Source organism: Eupeodes corollae, chromosome 3 (genome assembly GCF_945859685.1).
Source record: "Eupeodes corollae chromosome 3, idEupCoro1.1, whole genome shotgun sequence".
Taxonomy (NCBI): Eukaryota; Metazoa; Arthropoda; class Insecta; order Diptera; family Syrphidae; genus Eupeodes; species Eupeodes corollae.
In genome coordinates this window covers 115,885,298-115,905,633 of record NC_079149.1, presented here as the reverse complement: position 1 = coordinate 115,905,633, position 20,336 = coordinate 115,885,298, and the positions used below count along the sequence as shown (strand labels likewise).

The 20,336-nt window shown below is 32.7% G+C and overlaps 1 protein-coding gene across 2 annotated transcripts in view; it reads right to left on the bottom strand.

The window, feature by feature from the left end:
* Positions 1-19,939, bottom strand: part of LOC129949320 (cytoplasmic protein NCK1) — a 52,899-nt gene extending 32,960 nt beyond the window's left edge. The window contains exon 1 of one of the 2 annotated variants that reach the window (XM_056060708.1): positions 19,245-19,939. The gene's annotated coding sequence lies outside the window, so the exon portion shown is untranslated. Of the gene's footprint in view, positions 1-13,170; positions 13,809-19,244 lie in introns of those variants that run through there. The other variant, XM_056060709.1, reaches the window with a different exon arrangement.
* Between the last annotated feature and the right edge of the window lie 397 nt (positions 19,940-20,336).

Sequence of the window (20,336 nt, the reverse complement as noted above, 5' to 3'; positions counted from 1 at the left end):
ACCTTTTTCAAAATCACAGAGAAATCAGATTAATTTTTTTTTTTTAAGAATAATGTTTGTGAGAGGGGTAATCTTTTTCGTCTCTCTGGACAAGTAACAAGTACTTCAAACACTACACTACTTTCTTGAAGTCAGTATAAGAATTCTTAAAAATTGATAAAGAGGCAGCACTGTTTCCTTCTTTTTGGCTAAAACCTAAACAACAATCATCGCATTTCAATTCAAAAGAATTCCATTGAGTCACGAGACTTCTTATATTTACCACCACTCATCGAATGTAGCCGGCAGGCAGGCATCAGAAGCAGCAGCAGCACTACCAACAGTAACTTGACGATGACGATGATGTTGGATGGTGACTGTGAGTCTTCTTTTGTTATGGACTACATAATATGCAAATTGGGTACTTCAAACTGAGGGGGTTTTCAGAGTGATGGCGGTGGTTGTTGAGGGTTTTTTATTTTTCTTTCTTTTCTCGCAGTTTATTTGGACGAGGAAAAAGTTTAGACCGCGACTATTAGTAAAAATAAACAATATTGTATATACAAGCAGTAAGCGTATAAGGAAGTACGTTTTCCATACGTCCGTCGCGTCGCCACCACGCGCCATCGCTCGTTGTTGTCGGTCGTGGCTTTCTCAGCCATCGGGCGTTGTCTGGGATTGAGGAATGAAGGAAAATTTAACATCTCATCCCCTCTCTCGACAACAGAAAAAAAAACAGTCTCCCCCTTTTTTGTTGTTGTTCTTGTACCTATTCAAGTTTTATGACGGAACAAAACATAAGCTTCTACTTTCCAACCGACGACGCGACGTGCAGAATAAACATTTCAAATATTTTTTTAGTAATGAAAATTTCTGTTGTTGCGGGTCCTTCCTTTATAGTAAAATGGTTAATAAACTTGAAAGGTACCTCTTAAGCTATAGATAGTTATAATATAATATAGATTTGTAGATGTCACGGATGAAATAGATAAATATTTCTTCGTTTTTTTTTTGTTCTGGAACCTGAAATATGTTCATAGCGATATAAAGGTAGGTATGCTTTAGTTTCTTTTTTATGACAATGAATAAAAATGTATTTTTACTTAACCGCGTAATTAAACTGGGTAATTCGGTTAAATGTAACGAGATTAAATGGGGGAGACAAAGTTGGATCACGTTTTTATTTTTATACTCTTTAGTCTCATTTCCCGAGACATGAAATGGTGAATATAATTAAAGCTTAACGAACAACACAACAAAACGCACACACAACGGAAACATTAGGGGTGTTGTTGTTTTTGGGTATGGAAGATTATCTATAAAAATATGGAAATGTTAGGTGTTAACGGTTTTTACAAAATTAGCATGTTGAAATACCTGCTTCACGTATTTAGCTTAAACCTATGTGTTTTAACTATTTTGTTTTCCCTTTGAAACTTTTTTTCGGTTACGCTATAATCACTGCTACATAAACGGTTGTCGTTATTTTATTAGATTGACAATAAAACGACATGATTTTAGGAAGCTTTAATATGGGCATGGAAACAACATTGAAACCTCAGCGTTCCTTCAATTCTTTAACCTCCTTGTCATGTTAGCAAAAATCGTTTTACTGTCAAGTTAAGTGATAATTCTAGAGCGTTGTTTTGAAGTTATAACAAACTAAAGAAAAATTATACAAATATGGAAATTAAAATAGAAACAAAAGTTTAAAGGGTTTAATGGGAGTTTATGCCTTCACCTGATTTAATTTTGTTTTTTGTCTTTAATAACAAGTCATAAATATGTATATTCTTTTTAATTTTCTTAACAAATAAAAATAACCCCACAAATAAGTGAAATTATTTTTAAAGCAGTTTTTTCGGATCAATTTGGTTTTGATGTCTCTTCCTGTTGCCTGAATCCCATTACTTTTTAAATGCCAAAATAAGTCGTCTGAAACTGACTATCCATTATTCATTATTCTGTCATCAAATGTAATGGCTTAAGGGCCTTGCACATGAGAGCGAACAACTAATGGACGAACAAACGTGATTTTACACATTTCAAAAAGTCAACTTCAAACAAAAACACATATAAATTATTAGAAACCAATTCACATTTATGTTAGGATAATATAATTTGCATTTTCTTCTCTAAAATAAGAACATTTTGTAAAAACAATTTGGCAGTAACTAATTGCAGTGTGGTTGCTACGAACTGTCAAACTCTATTCGGGTTCCCACTCTAACGAATAAATTGTTCGCGCTCAACTGTTTTTGACAGTTTTCACACATTTAACACAGTTATATTGTTTCCGTAAAGCTACGTAAAAATCGTGTTTACGTAATTAATTCTCGAACTCTAGACTCAAAACTAATGTAACTACAGTTATCGCAAAGATATTGCCAGAAATGCGAAAAAGTAGTTCAAAATTACCTCAATTGATCTTCCCCAGGCGGTGATTCTGAATGATTTTGTTTTTTTCACACTTAATGGCAAAAAGTCCATTCCTTAAAATAAAGTTTGATTTTCATAAGAAATGTTTCGCTCTGTGTGTTTAATTTAGTTTTACTTTCGAAACCAAAATACAAATGATCATCTACAAAATAATAGTTTCAAGCTTAAATTACACAAGATTTTGAAGCATACACATTTGTCTTGTAACTCTTATTTAAAACATAAATGAGTTTGAAGTTAAACTGATTTTTTTTTAATACAAAACAAAATCCATATTAACGGAATTAGATTGTTAATTAAAACAAGGGATGTATTCATAAACTTCAGCCTTACTAAGAACTGCGTTATCTGCATTCATAAAGTCAGATTTTCGATCGAACTAACCTAGTCGAACTGCAGTACTTACCGTTCATATACGTCAGACTGTCGTCAGCGTCGGGCAGATTGAGCAGCTGAATTTGTTTGGCTGCAGAAAGAGGGAATTAATAAAATCATTTTTAACAACAAAAAAGACGAATCGGCACTGACAATTTTTTAAGCTTAAAAATTGTTTCGTTATAATTTTCTTTTAATTTTTTCTTTGGGAGATATTTGTGCCAATTATAATTTACTTTTTTTTCGGTAAGCAAATCAAAAATTAAGTTCAAACAATTTTTTTTGACAGCCATTTTTCTCTGACGTTTATTTACTCTGTTTACATACAAATCGGATTAAGTCAGACCATTTTGTTCACTGCAGACATTCTGCATTGGAAGTGCGTTCCCAAATGCATCAGAAACTAATCGTTTTGGCACGAGTGAATTTTTTTAAACTTTAGTCTCCAATCACAATTACAGAGAAATATTGATCATATTTCCGGCGGGCGAAGCATATACCCAGTATCTGTTTTGTTTTTACTTATTGAACAGCTTCTGAAGTTTTGTTCTTTTTTCAGGATTTAAATAAATAGCATATTGAGGTTTTTAACAATATCGTCTTTTTCATTATTCACTTTGACCTACTCAACCACACAAAAAAGAAGTTTAATGATTAGTTCATTAATATAAATCACTATCTTTCATCTCTTCTTATTTACATTATTCCTCTATTTGATCAATTCTTTTATGCAATGCTAATAATCAAAGTGATAATATAATTTGATTCAATCAAAAACCATAAGCAGACGCATTTCCTCTTAATAAAATCTAAAACTTTATTTTTGTACTGATACTTAGCTATACTTGCTTGCTTCTATACTTAACCTACTTTATTCTTATTCGTTTACTTATTCTTTCTTCATCATCATGGGTATGACACGCAAAATGCTTTTGCCTACGACGTCGGCGATGATGGAAAGATAGAGAAGCAATCGAATTTAATTAAATCTTTCAGTTTGTGTTGATGTTTTTATTTTCGTGACACTGAGCCTAAATAAGATTTATAATTTATTTATAACATACATATAAGAGAACATGAACAATCCCCTGCAGATTATCCCTCACATTTCAGTTTTAATTTCACTAGTCATATATACAAATATTTTTCTCGGTGGTCCACATAAGAGTCCAGAGTAAGTTGTGACAAGCCCAGAAGTCGTGGTCATGTGGAACTTATATACCCATAGACTGTACATAGGTCATGTGAACTCTATTTTACTATCAGAGTTGTGTGACTCATTTTGGAATATAGGCACACGTTAGTGCTCTGACGACGACCACTGCTGCCATACCATAATCCAAAACCATATAAAGCCCGGCCTTCAAAAACTAAATGACAAAAAAAAAGCAAAACAATTTTAGCAATCCCAACAACAAACGCAACGCTTTGGATTTTGAAGAGGTTAAGGTCGAACTCTTTGTTTGTATATTTTTTTTTTGGAAATTGCTAGCTGATGGATAAACATGATGACGAACAACGTTTAAACAAATTTTCAACGCAATTCATCTCTGTTGTTTGTTTTTGTTGATTCAGTGTGTGCTTAAAAACATGCTGACTACTGTTTTTGTTTTCTGTTTTCCAAATGAAAACTTGAATTATTTTCTTATGCAATCGAATCATGTAATTAATTTATTTCTAAAAAGCCTCAAGCCACCTTAAAATCCTTATCACATTTTATCAAAATGCGGAAAAGCTAACCAGAAAATTATATGGTGTCTAAATCAATTCTGCCTACACTTTAGACTCTATAGACTACATTAAACAAAATACGTGCGATTATCGGTCAAACAGAAGTAAACTTCTGAACTGAACTGTACTAAATTGAACTGAGTTTGCTGCATGGTAAATTACCGTCAATTGTTTACCTCGAACACGCCCACTTAAATCATGGTTTTCCTTTTAATGCAATACCATATACCATGTTGGGCAACATTAAGACAACAACAACACCAACAAAAAGACATAAAAAGAACAAAAACAAAAATAAAACTCATTGAAAGTGCACTTTTGTTGCTGCAACAGTGCGAACTGTGAAGCACTTCAAAGCTCCCATAACACATTCAGCAGCAGCAACAGCAGTTCCAGCGTTAACAAAATAGGCGGCAGCATTATTCTATTATGGCACAAATATAATATGTATGTGTACTGTGTAGTGCAGTTCCACTATACGTAATAATAATAATAATAATTTTTTCTCGTGCCAACTTATATATATATGCAAAAAAGTTATAATAAGAAAGTAGGTATACTCTGGTCAAGGCCGTTTAAAGAAAAGAAAACCATCAGTAGTTTTTTTTACAAAGAAACAGGGAGGTTATGTGATATGACATGATGCATTACAATAACTAAGTCAATTATAACTTGAAATTCTTCTCTTTTAACCAACAATAGAAATGGTTAAACTTTATTAAGGTTTAGCATTGCACCAGTCAAATGAAAAGCTATCAAATCTAAACAGAACTTGCAATTTTCAAAAATATCTAAAATCAGGATACGTTTAATCTCGTGTTGGATAGGGAATCTTGGATAGATGGAATTTTTATACACCTTGTTGGATAGCTGTATTGAGATAGCTGTCAAAACATAAAAACAACTTTCAGCTGTTCACAAAAAGCAGAGAAACATTTAAGCTTTGAAGTCAAAATTGTTGTAAATTAAAACATTTAATGGATTATTCAACTGATTCGTCGGATGATGATGAATAGATAGGTGCGTAGCAATTTAAAAATATAACAGATGACCTTAATCTGTAATTTATGTTAAATTTTCTCTTAGCTCAGTTAGAATTCTATACGACAAATATTTTACTTGCTAAATCTCCGGTTTTAAACGATTTACGTTTAAGAGAAAACTATCCTAACAGAAACAAGCACTATTATGAAGAATTTCGATCTCATTTTCGAATGAGCAGAAGTTGCTTTGCCGTAAGATTTTGAGATGGTTTGTTCACAGTAGATAAAGTTTCAGCTTAATGGCGGGACCAACGCAAGAACTTTTGTTGCATGATATATCCCTTTGGTTATCCAACCAAACCATTCCAGGGGCACCATGAACTAGAATAGCTAGTCTTGATATCGATAATGAATTGCTTATTTACGATTTCAAATTATTAGGATCTTTTGCACAAAGTGCAGCAAAATAAAATAACTTTTAACTTGGAGAAAAAACTGTTGTTTTTTGTTTGGATCTTGAGTAAGCAAGAAAGTTTCTTATCAGGTGGAGACAGGTTCTGCTCATTTTGCATTCAGCAAAATTCTCCAAGTGGTATGTTCAATCCTCGGAGAGTACATAAATTAAATGGCCAACTGTTCAACATTACAACAATATTTCTCAAGTAAAATCCCATTATCAATACCAAGCAAATTGGTCATCTACGAAACGAGAACAAAATAAGTCTATTTTTAAGTTTAAAAAAATAGATCATAATTACCTTCTAAAATTCGGAGGCAAATAGCTTCTTCATCGTCTATTATGTACAGAACATCCTCAAATACAACTAATACAACTTGAACTAATAGTTTGTATCTTTTTGTTTACCAACAAATACAAAAGGCTGAAATCAATTTTCAAGTTTCTTGAAATTTAACCTGAATCAGCTGTTCTGTCAGATACCTACATACCTCAGAAATTCTTGGATACTTTCGGATTCCTTTTTGACATCTCAGCTGTTATTTTACATGTAAAACACAAACAAAAAGGTATCCGCATACACCATCTTTTTGAGACTAAACGCAGCCATTGTGACTCTTTACTAGATTTTCCAAATAGTGGCTTTATTTTGAATAGCAGTTGTCACTTTTGACATTTGAAAAGTAAGAACTACGCTTTCATTGAAAATGGCAAAATAAATGTTTTAACAATGGATAGTTCGTAAGACTAAAGCACTTTTGGTTCGTCTTAAAGCGCCTTCTCGTCAGACAAATGTAAAACTGATGAAAAACTTGAACTCTTAAGAGAAATTATTTTTCAAGAACAATTCAGAATATTGGTGCTTAAGCCTTTAGTGTTGACAAAATCCCAGGTTTATTGATTCTTCGTTGATATTTGGAATTAAGAATTTCAAAAACGACATGGAACTGTATTCTACCTAAAAATTAAAAGCTTTAAGTTCAGTTAACAAAATAATTCAAACCGGTCGATCACCAGCAGCGAGTATATTTACTGATTGGGTCCTTAAAATGTATGTAAATGATTACGATTTCTATCAATTTTTAAAATCACCATCATCGCGAAAGCTACTTTAATAAGCAGAATAAGTGATTGATGAAAAGCTCCTCCATCCTCAACATGTCACTATGTCGGTATGATTGGACCTTGCTTATTCGAAAATAAGGCTGGTGCAATGATTAATGATTGTGTATGCCCAGAATTAAAGGCTAACATAGTGGATAACGTACGTTTACTATCAACAAGATGGCGCTACGTACACACCACACAAGCAAGGGCACAAATCATCGCTGGTCTTATTATTGCCCCAACAATTAAACACCGAAGTCTACCGACTTTTAAATATTTTTCCTGAAGCCACATGAAAAATAAGATCTATACGAATAAAATATCCCCTTCGAAAACCCTGTGTAAAAATTCTTGAAACTTCAAAAAAGAACTTAAATTAAAATATCGAATGGATTTTTAAAAAATTCCTCAAATTCAAACAAAATAAAATCCCAGAAAACATTTATTTATAATTATTTAATTAAGAAATACAATACCAACTATTGCATCAAAGCTTTTTGGCCATATTCCTCCTTATCCTTTCTGTAGAACGTTCTCTCGTGATACTCTCATCAGATATCCTTCATTATGAAGAATTTTAATTAATAAAATGTGTATTTCATTCAAAATGAATCTATATTTCCAACTGATTGCTTCTTACAAAATCCAATAAAAATTAAATGATTAAGTTGAGTAACTCAAGAGTGGAGAGTTTCCCCTTTTATTTTGTTTATTGTACTGCGTCAACATTAAAAAAAAAGTATAAAAAATACTTGAATTTTTGTCTGAATGCATAAGATCGTAAATTCGTATTCACATCCATTGGATACGATATTATTTATCTTCAATAAATTGAAATCATTCATTTAATAATTATGTCAGCGAACCAATCAATTTTAATTCAAATATAAATACCAAACAACCCACATTTTTTTAAAATTTCGTTGTAGTGTTTTAAATTTAACACAACAAAAAATAAAAATAATAAATTGATGAGTTGAGAGCTTTAACTTAATAGTCGCTCAGAGGAGGAGGAGATCATTTTTCAATGGAAGAATCATTTTTTTACTCTAGAGCTATTTATGTATATTTACAAGAATGATTTATGACCTAAAACTGATTTTGTTCTATATTTGTTATACTGGTAGAAAAGAAAGCTGAAATAAATATCGGTAGCAGGAATTTTTAATTTATTGAAAAAAAGGAAGTGTACAAACCTATCCCTGTGATATAAATCTGGGTGACAAATTACAACGATATATTAATATTGGTGTTGATATTTTTAGATTTTTCAGCTAAATTTTCGCTGTGAATTCAAATCCATTGGTAATATATGACGAACTCTTTAATCAATCAATATTATTCTTAAAAGTCAAATACAAATGATGGCAAATTGTATGAATTCCAAAATTCGTTATTGATCTCCTCACATTTTTTAACTTTCAATACATTGTCCTAAATCAATATAGCCACGTTCGACAAAAACAAGGGAACTTCATTATTTAGACCAAGGCAACTATTTAGTTCTTTTAGTTTTAAACTTGGAATTCTACTAAACTATTCCTTGCCTTCAAAATCAACAAAAAGAACAACTCACAACCGATAAATCCATGTTGAGTTGCATATTGGTAATGAAATTGTACTAATCTTCTCTTATTTTGACAATAAACATTTAGTTCATTATGTAAAATAATAAAAACATATTTGAAAAATTAAGTTTAGCTTTCAGTTGAATATAAAAAACATGACATGATATTTTGGCACAAGGATACTTGACTTGATAGTAAGGTATATATTTGCCTTGACTGACTTTCTATACAAAATTAAAAAAGTTGCCTTAATTGGAAGCATTTTTTATGACAGCTCATTAATACGCTTGTTCTTGGCATTCTATAAATAGTATAGTAGAAAATTCCCAAGAAAACCCATCGCCATTTTAAAGTTTTAACTACACAATTGACATAAAATAAAAACTTTAAGAAGGTGGTTTGTTCATAGACAACTAGGCAGCATATTTTTATATGGTTCTGAACTATTCAGTACTTCATTCTTTAACACGAATCAAACTATATTACTTGCACTTCATAAGAAACAACGAAACACCATTTGCATTTTAGAAAGTGCTGTCAAACTTAATCATTTTTAAATCTTCTTGTGCTGTGGACACACTAAAAAGATTTATTTAATCTCAACTGAAATAAACCTTTGGTGGAAACATAGAAAAACTTAATTAGCTTTTCTATTGTTTTTTCTTGCAAAATAAGCCTAGTAAGTCCATTTTCATTCAAAAAAAACTATAATATCAACAGTAACAGATTGATTTGTTTCTCCAATGAAAAACACATGATTCCAAATGCTAAACTAATCAACGAACACAGTCACAAATGGAATATCCATCGTACCAATATTTAAGATCGAAATCTCATAAGATCCATTCGAGACTTTTATCGGTAGTATTCATACTGCGGATATTGTTTTTGTTATTCGTGTAAAATCCTACTATACTATTGATAGATTTTCCAATAAAACACCGGTAATATTATACCAGAAAACTTATGTCCTCTAAACCTGTCAAATCTTTTGTCAAGAAGAGAAAGGTAAGAAATTTGTAAGTAATGAGATTTGTCTTAAATAAAAGCAAACATAGTTCAAATCTCAAAAGTGAACATTTTTTAAAACTCACATTTTAGCTACAAGAGTAAAATTTTGATATTATAAAGATCACATTTCTTAAAATAATAACAGCTCGTGAGAGCCTTATAATGCCTTTTTGAGGTAATTCTTAAAAGACACCAATCAAATTAACCTTATCTTACCAAAACTAATAAAATTGAAAAATTAAATATTGATTCATGAAACCGAAAGCAATGAACAGTATTTTCACTAGACCATAAATAAAAGAATCCTGTCTCATTTTTCACAGTATTAATGTGAATTTAAGACTAAATAAATTTCGTCATAAAAGTACTATGCAATGACTCACTTTGAAATTCATCTATTGATTATAAAAGCAAAAATCTTATCTTGTTAAGATTTATTTCAACTGAAGGGAAGGACATTGATATGAATATTCTTTTGAGAATTCAAAACAATAATTAATCAATTGACCATCAGAGACTAGGCATTCAATATTGACCATTGAAAATAGTCGTTAAATTGATTCACAATAATGCTCTGTAAGCTGACATATACTTGATGAATAATAGAACAAATAAATAATTGAGATATTGATGTACACAGCGAGCTAAAGAGATCAACTTTGCCTTAGATTATTCCTATACATAATCTCACCAGGAAAATCACTCTTTATTGTTGTAGTAACAAAGAAGTACTTTAGTTCCTCAAAAGAGCTCTGGTCCCATTAAGGGTCTCGTTGTTTTTATTTTGGCTCAGTAGTCTTATTTCTTCATTGCCCTGAACTCTTATATGACCCGATAACCAATGAAGTCGAGTCAAGCTCATTTATTCTGCCCACACACTACCAAACACTAAGAACAATTAGATACAACCGTCGAAATGAACTTGATAATAAAGTTGTTGGTGGCAAATTCCATGAGAAAAACAGATTTGAGATTTTGCACCGTAAACCAAATCCGAACATTTATTTTCATAAAATTTTGGATCGGGAATTTGTTTGAGTATTCGTATCCTAATTCACACGATTTTAAAAATTTAAAACTGTTCTTCGACAGATTGGGCATGAAAAATAGTACATAACGTCCTTTTTATATATATTTTTTACATGTGAATAGAATTAAAACCAATTTCAAGGGATTACAATCCTAACTTGACCAACCCGTAGCCGATTCAAAACCACAACATCTTAAATTCTCTTCTTTGAGAGTCTTTGAAAAACTTCTAAAAATTGCAATTGACTTTTTAGACAAATCTATTACATACACTTGAATGGATTGTTTATATTGAATCTGCACCCAAGAAATGTTCTTCTTTTGCCAGGAGAACTGTTCAAACCAGCATATAAAGATTTTACACCTGTCGAAAGAGTATTTTTAATTAGGACAAAGCAACCACGCCCCTATCTTTTTAAAGCTGTTTGTATGTTATAAGCAATAGCACTAAAGGACTTAACGTTGAAATATAACCCACCAAGAGCTCAAAGTTTTTAAAAGCTAGTTAACATTTCCAAGTGCAACCTGAGGCAAAGCGACAACCAATGAAGAAACTCATTACAACTTTCGAAAAAAGAAGTCAGTGTCTTAACCAAAAGAATTATTAACACCCTCATCTAAGTTAAGATAAACACTTATAAAGTTTCACAAAGTCAAACTTATGCACGGTCATACAAAATATAAGAACAAATTGCTGCAGTAAAACCCAAGCTAAAAAATGTCGGTGTCATAAAGTTGATAGCAACAACAAGCGATACAAAAATGAGTCAACAACTAACTTAACTGAGGACACAATATAATTATTAAAAACCACTACAAAACTTTGAAACCTTTGTCGTAAAAAAAAAAACAGAAAGAATATGAAAAGCTAAACAGCTGTTATTATTATTATAAAATATATCCATATCAACAATATCATTTCTACTCAAGCCCTTTTGATCTTCGTCTTCTATAGTGTCGTGCCGTATAATAGTCTTCAAAAGGAGGAAAAAAACAACCATTCAACAACTTTATTATCATAATTGACTTTTATTTTTACTTCTTTTTCTTCTTCTGCTTCTGTCTTCGACTCTTTTAAGTGTCTAAGTTGGACAATTTATGACAGTTGAAGATGTTCTTGTCTTTTTTTCCTATCCATATGGTACGCAACGTACACTAACCTCACCCTAGGTCAACTATCATCAATTCAAACTTCATCCAACAACGCGGTTGAATGGCTTTTCATTGAAGTATGAACGTGTGTTCATTAGAATGTACATAATGTAGATGTGTTTTTTTATTTTTTGTTTTGTTTAATAAAACATTAACAATAAATTGCCTCTTGTTGTATTGTTATTGTATTTTTTTTTTAAATCATCTCTCAGCTTGAAGGTATACAAACTATTTCCCAAAGGATAATGAAACCACACTATCGCCATCGCCATCACCATCATCGTCCCATCCGGCCGGCATGAAATACCAATTGGGAACTGCGGTAGCAACTTTGAGCACAGCGCAGAGCTATGATGGCGTCTATAATGAATTCGCACAAACAAACAGACAAACAAACAGATTGAAGGAACACCAGCAGCCCTTTCCAATCGAAATAATAGCAACTAGGTTAATCAATCAGAAGTTTTTATCTCATGACGACGACTACGACGATAAATGGGGGGCAGTGGGTTGATGGTGGAAGTTGGAACTTGTGGGTGGTGGGTAATAGATGGTGGTTGGGTGGTGAACTCTTGTGATGATGATACTCTATATAGTGTTTTATGCTTGTAGTTCAAAGATAACACTGCTCTCTCTATCTCTCTCTCTCGTTTACTCTGGAATTTCATAAATCCCTCTTGCTCTCTCACACAATCACAAAAACTCACACTTACACCACACAAACACACAAGACAATCTTTTGTGCAAAAATTAGAACTTTGATTAGATTGTTAACTCGATGAGGAAGAAATGCATATCAGATGACGATGACGAACAATGACTTAGGACTAGGAAAAGGCGGCCGGGAAGGCTTCCCACTTTATTTATTGTGACGTTTATAAAACCAAAAAAAAAAAACATAAGAAAAACGATGACGTTGGAATGAAGGAGTTATCGTAAGTAGGTACATTATAGTTTTACATATAGACGGGAGGAAAAAACACCCAGATTCACACACATGATATATCCGTATCCGTATCCACCTTAACGAATTCACATTGTTCAGTTCGTCGGTCGGTTCAATAAAATCAAAATGGTCATTGAACTTAATTTGAGAACAGAGAGGAGAGTAGTGGAGAGCAGCGCCGAACCGAACAGGAAGGATTTCCCCCCGTGATGTTGATGGACAGAGTAACGATGGATGATGGTACAACAGTTTGGAGATAGTTTAAGAGACTTCTATAGAATCCGAGGCATTTGTTTTACAAAATAAAATCATCAAAATAAAACTAAAAAGAAAAATTGAGATAAATTAAAATCAAAAAACACATTTATCACATTTATGTTAACAACTTTTTACCGTTAAATTTTTAAAAGGTGGTTCCGGTCGTTGTATATGGTATATTATACGACAGCAGTACAGCACAAGCACACAGATTCCGATTCCAATTGGGCAGAAGGAAGGTAGAAATAAAAATTCTATCTACACACCAGAAATTCACTTCTCACTCCGTGCACGTTCGTGGAAATACCAAAAATAAAAAAACAACATAATACGAACGAAAAAAGAAGAATTGAAATTCGATTTTATTCTGGAGTTCTCTCTTGTTTTTTTATATACAATTCCCGTTTTTGTTCCCCGACTCGATTGTGGAATTATTTCTTTTATTTCTGTTAAAAATTTTGTTCGCCGTATACGAATATGCAAAAAAGTAATCACTTAAATTTTGAGAATGCCGGAATCGGGAGACATTTCGTTTATTATCACGTAGGTAATTCAACTGCCTGCTGCTTGCTGGCTTCTTCTTATACTATGTATCACGTTTCACTATCGATAAATCCTTTTTTGGTCAAGAAGCAAGCTGTTATGGTTTTCTTTCCTGATTTTAATAGCTATTCCACTGAGAAGAGGAGCTTTATGTTAGTGGTGTATCCTTTTTTTGTTTTTAAATAATTAACTTGCATGCAGCAAAAGTGGCAGAAGTTCTATAATATAAGAGCTAAGCTAAAGAATAATGCTGGTGGTACTTTTAATTTTGCTGCTGCTGTAGTGATGCTTTTGCTGCTGCAAAAATAGGGGTGGTGGCCGGAATGCAATGTGTATGAAAGACAGATAGAGATGGAAACTTTTTCAATAAAAAAGGAGTTGACTCACTTCGTTTTCGTTTGGAATATATGAGGAGAGAGCAAAACGAGCAAACGAGAACACGAGCACAATTTAAAAAGAAAAAAAAAAAAACACTCTTTCTTGGCTCCTGGTGTAGCCTGTTCTGTCTATGTTGCCATAGTCCTGTGCACACACAAAAATCCACCCTCTTCCTCTCTATGGCGTTTTGCACCACACCACATCAAACCACACCACCCCACCGCCCTTCTTAACACTTCATCCCCTATACATATTATCATAGAGAATATTCTTTGATGATTGTGTGTTAAGTATGTCTTTCTCTTTCTGTCGTTTTTCCCAAAATTCAATATGAAGATTCGAAAACTTTTCCATACTTACAAAAGAAGTAGAATTTGAAAAACAAAAAAAGGAAAATCCTGCGCACAATAGAAGAGAATGTTCGTCGTAACAATCTGTGGATAAAAGGGTGCACCAATGCTTTTCGTTAATTGACTGACATTGACGTGAATAACTTTTTCGTCATTATAAATTGAGTACACAATAATACGTACAACAGTCAAGAATTTGCGAATCTGATAGTTTTGAATTAAAATTTTAAATATTTTTTTAATTTATTAAATAAATTAAAACATCGTGTTTAAGTGTTATTCTAAAAAATTTGTGATCAGTGGTTTTCATTGACTATAATAGTTTTATGTTGTAAATATTACTTTTTCATGTTACTTTCTGTTCCAAATGTAAACGCAGTAACAGATGGATAACATTTTTTGTTTCCGGCGAGTTTCTTGACAGCCTGTTTCAAAAATCACTTTCATTAAAATTGTTATCTTAGAAAAATCAACTATCATCTACCTACATGTAATAATATTTAAATTAGGAAACTTATTAAAAGCTGGGAATGCCGGATTTATCCTCTTTAAAAATTCGTATGACAGAAATTGACCCGCTGGCGCTGTACAAGCTCCCATAGTAAAAATAGACCGAGTGAAGTGTGTACATACTTCCAAAATAGTTTATACAAATCTACAAAGAGTTATTCGATTATAGTCGACTATTGAGTTAAGTTGCTGTCATAACAGACTTTTCAAAAATGTCTTTACAGGTCAACTTTTTGATGAAATGAGTGTTTGACGAAGTTTAACAAGTTTTGGAACTACCTACCTCAATTCTATGTCATGGGATTTTTTCTTTGTCACGCCCAATGCTTTTAAACTTAATCAAACAAAATGTGAGTCTTCCCAGTTTTCTCAAACAATTTAAAGAAACTTTACTTTCAGAATTCAGATTATTACTAAGCCAGTGAATACTGAAATTCCATCGAAATAACTGTACTTTCTCACTCAACTTGATCGCCTTTAAAAAATGTATTCACAGAACCTTGGAAGCTAAAGAATAATAGGTTTTCTCTCGCTAGCTTTAAAATTTGTTTCCTCTTCCAGCTTTCATTTACAGGTCGTTCAATTCATTGTAAAATTTTTTGTTTACTCTGCCTTTGTAGACGAGAATTGTAACTATATGAGTAGTAATGTAAACAGATATAAACAATGGAACACAAATCCATAGACAGCTCATGTGCATTTATCAACAACGAAATTTCCTGACAAAAGAAATTTGAACAGTCGCCTCAAAAATTACATATTTTCACAATTCAGAGCTGTCTTGGGTACTTCTGTGTAAGATAAATCTTTAAATCTAAGTGATATCATTTTTTATTAGCATTTTAATATAAAATGTACATAATGTATAGGTATAGAAAATATTTGTCGCCGAAAAATAAAGTATTTGTTTTAAGTTCAGGAAAAAACATAAGATAGAAGCCAATGATGGCTTTTACATATTAATGATTTGCCGATGCCTTCTGAAGTACCTGAACAAATTAATCCTCGAATCCGCACCGCACCTCCCACTTAAGAACACCAAAGCGGTGGGACTTGATGGAATTCCCGAAGAGCCACGGAAAGCTTCCCCGATGAGTGGAATAAGGAAATTATCGTCAAGCTCCCCAAAAAAAGGAGATGTAACAAAGTGCTAAAACTGGAGAGGAATTTGCGTTCTACTTGCCGTTGCCAAAAAAATAGCAAAAATAGTACTGGAACGCATTAGGGAACACCTTGAGGCTACGCTCAATGCCAAATAAGCAGAATTTCGAGCTCGATCGTCCTGTATTGATCACATCAACGCCCTGCGAATCATTATTTAAGAGTGCGTTGAATATCGATCACCACTAAACCTGCTCTTCATCGACTTCGAGAAGGCCTTTGATAGCGTTAACAGGGTGGTTTTTCTGGTTAGCTTTGCGGAGGAGAGGCATCCCAGAAAAACTAATTGCTATTATTAAAGCAGCATATGACGGATCCAAGTGTCACGTTCTGCACGATGGTAGGTTGTCAAATGATTATTAAATCCGTAGGGGAGTCAGACAGGGCTTTGTATCCGATATTGTTTTTGCTGCACTTGGATTACACGGACGATGTTTGCTTACTCTCTCATAGGAGCATGGATCTCCATCAAATGACAACAAGTGTGGAGAGAGAAGCAGAAGTTGTTGGGCTGAAAATTAATTAAGGAAAAACAAAAATGATCAACCCCTGAACCCGCCGGTGGAAAAAGTAAAGAGCTTTCAATACCTTGGAAGTATCGTCTCCATCGAAGGCGGAACCGAACAATACGGCAACGGCAAAGCAAAAGCGGCGTTCGGTATGTTGTCGAAAATTTGGAGGAATAAATAAAAAATAAGAACAAAGCTGAGGTCCTTTATAGAAGGACAGGCCAAGAACCTATAGGCTCTGTAATACGAAGGCGTAAATGGCTATATTGGACATACGTTTCGAAAAGGTAACGACTGGAATCAGGAAGAAGAGCTGGACGACCGAGAAGCACATGGCGCAGGATAATCGGAGCGGAATCAGCGTCAGTAGGCAAAAGTTGGAGGGAGCTGAAACGCGCGTAGGCGTAGTAAAGGCCCTATGCCCCTTAAGGGGTTCTCAACGGACTTAACAGGTCTGAGGACATAAGTAATATTAACTTTCAATTCTTTAATAATTTGATATTATGGATATCGGATAATAACTTTTAAACCATTGTGAATACAGCAGAAAATCCCGCTGTGAATTTATTTCTTTGTTATTTAAACTTAGCATGCAAAGTAAGTGACCTATTTGGCTGTTAATTTGGTAGGTTTCAGGACAAAAATGAAACAACTTTATGTTTTTTGCTTATCTTCAAACAAATAACACTCTAATAATTACAATAATATAAAAATAACAAACAATGTTTCTTTAAACTTTAAAGTTTAAGGACTATAAGCAATAACTATTTCTATTATAATAAAAGTCGAAGTACATACGCCCGATCTACATTTAGGACTCAACTTTAAAAGAAAATATGAGTGTACCTATAAAGATTTATTAATTTTTCATTTCAAAAAATTATTAATCAATTCACAAAAAAAGCTTGTTATCGTTGGTTGAGATAAACAAAAATGTTGAAGCCAATCCAGTAAAGAATTTTTAAGAAGCATTTTGTTTCAGTTCGTCTATAATTTGCTTTTATTTAGAATAGCGATAATAATACCTTTAATATGCCAAAGACACAGTGTGAGCATTAGGAAAAGAGGGAAGGATAGGAGGTGTCGGTGTACATTGATTTTTAATTTCTAGCATTCCACATTCGCGTAGTATGGCTAAAAAATTTATCTGTACTTCATAGTACGGCCGAAGTTGAGCTCATTCCTAGATGCACGGGTATTACGTTTAAATTGTTTGAGGTAACTGTAAAAAAGGTAAAAAAGTTTTGAGTTAATGTGCAAGAAAATGGCATCAACTCTTAAGGTAAAAATATAGATCTTTTGTATTGCACTTGTCTCTAATTTGTTCAATTGGTATACCAATTTTTATGTGCTTGCATAAATTTTGTATAAATCAATAAATCAGCCGAAACAGTATCGATTTTCTACTAAAACAACTGGATGATATTTAGTATTTAGAAATGGACAATATTTTTAGCTAGCGTTTTGCACGTTCCACTCCTATCAATAAAAAAAAAAAAAACAGTCTAGTAGTTAAGAACCTAATAACTATGAAACTTCAAAGCTTAAAAACCAGTTTGTTATACCAGTTTGTTCTTCAACATCATCAAAATAGTGGAAAAATGTCTGTTGTACTTTATGAATCGTTAATTCTAAACTCAAAACTTTTGGACTGTACCTACGCAATTGATTCAATCAAAAATCACTAATCAAAGTGGTTAATCACTTCACCGGATGTCGGTGCATGTCACACCTAATGATTTATCATTTTAAATTCATAATAATATAGATACTTATGTTGTGTTAAGAACTACATTAGTCAAACCTAGTTAGCAATTTTGTAGTACAGTTAAAAAAATATCTATGCAACTATTATAGCAACTATTTTCATCTGGATTTCTCTTTTATCAAGCTTACTTTGGTGAAGTACTTTTAATTATATTTTATATGTATTTGACTAATTATAGATTTGGTAAGTATGTCAATTAATGTATTTTTTAACTATTTCTTTGTATTTGTTGTTGTTAATTAAAATGAATAACATTGATTTCACTCGTTTCGTAAGAATTTCTAACTTCCTCAGGGTTTTACTTTTTTAGTCAACCTTTTAAATGGTATTAATTTTAACACACTTCCCACAGCGATAAACAAATCATTTCCCAATTATGTACATATATTCTCATAGGAACTAACTAATAATAATTCAAGTTTGAAGATAAGTACAAAACCAGATGTACATCCTTAAGGAACCTATAAGTACATGAATTAATTCCTGATAACAAAATATCCTTGCTATTTCCGGATCGCCCTGTGAATCGTCAAAAATGTCCGTCCACCATCATCCTGATTCCTCAATGAAGATGGAGATGTAGGGAAAGAGAGAGAGCATAGAATGGAGTTTCCGACTTCGAGTATCCATGACATTTTCCTATTTACATCCCCAACAAAAACCAAATCAACAACAACAATAACGACAACAACAAAACTTAAACTGAGCACCACTAAGTCCTTCATTTCTCGTCCTCCTGCCGCCCGCATGTCTCATCCATCATCCTTCTGCCGGCTGGGCCGTGCGCTTCTGCTCTCTTGTCTTCTCCACCCTCATAAAATATAATATTATCCTCGCGCACCTGCACACAAATACAATACACACACATACACAACAAACACACACTATGATACTTTTTAAGGGATGAAATTCATGTGTATTTATGGTTTTTGAATTTTCTTTTTTTGGTTGTTGAAAGTTGAAACAAAAATTTTCTGTGTATGTACCTACCGGAGAAATTCATGAAAAAGTCTTCTTCGGCTTCGAGTTCGATTACAATTTCGATTTCGATTTTGGCTTCAAATTCAACTCCAACTTCGATTTCAACTTTGGTGTGACGGGACGGCCCCAGCGCAGCGCCCAGCCCTTAATGATGTGAAAATCTGCAATCCCCAAGAAGTAACAACAACACAAATATAAAGAAACACCACAAGCTAATTATGTACTTTTCTTATTTTCCTATATTTTATTAAATTTTCCAATGGGAGTAGTTTTCTATTGGAAATTATAATTATTGTATTTTTTTGTTTTATTGTATTGCACCACCCGTAGTGCAAAAAGAAAATAAAAAGATGAAAATAAAGTACTGATTTCTTTTTTCTTTTTGTTTCTCGTTCGTATTGCAATTAGAATTTTTCAACTTCTCTCTTTTCTTTTTTTATTTTTGCTTCTTTTTATGGATATTCTATCACTTTGCACTGGATGGAGAATTTTGTTTGCACTTCACTTGGTTTTTGTTACGATTTTGAATTGGTTTTTTGTTTGATTTAATTTGGGTTTTTATTTAATATTAAATTATGATTTATATTTTTGCGAAAAATTGATTTTTATTGAAGACCGACACGAAAGCCAACACCGACAGAGGCGACACTTCGCTCAACTTTGTGTAAATCGTTGTCGGTTCGGTTGTCGCTGTCGCCTTCGCCATCTGGATTTAGCAAGGTGTTGTCTCCTTTCGTTTTTGTCAATTTGTATAGTTTTGTGTTGTCTCTTTTTAGTTTAATTCATTTTAGGGCGAATTTGTTATTTTTGGTGTATAAAAAAAGAACGAGAATCGATGGTGGAAGTTGGTTGTGGTTTGAATACAAGGATGTGTTAACAAAGTGTTAATTTTAATGAGGAATTCAAGGGATTGACTACAGTGAAAAGCCAAAATAAATTATGTTGGATGAACATTTATCTCTTCAATTATAAGGCGAATGGGACTAATGAATCCAAAAAAAATCAATGTGTCACTTCCATAAAATGAATACGTTAGTTTAGTACTAATGTGATTTCAATATTTTCCTCATTTCTTGTTATTTCATTTCATTCAAATAAGGG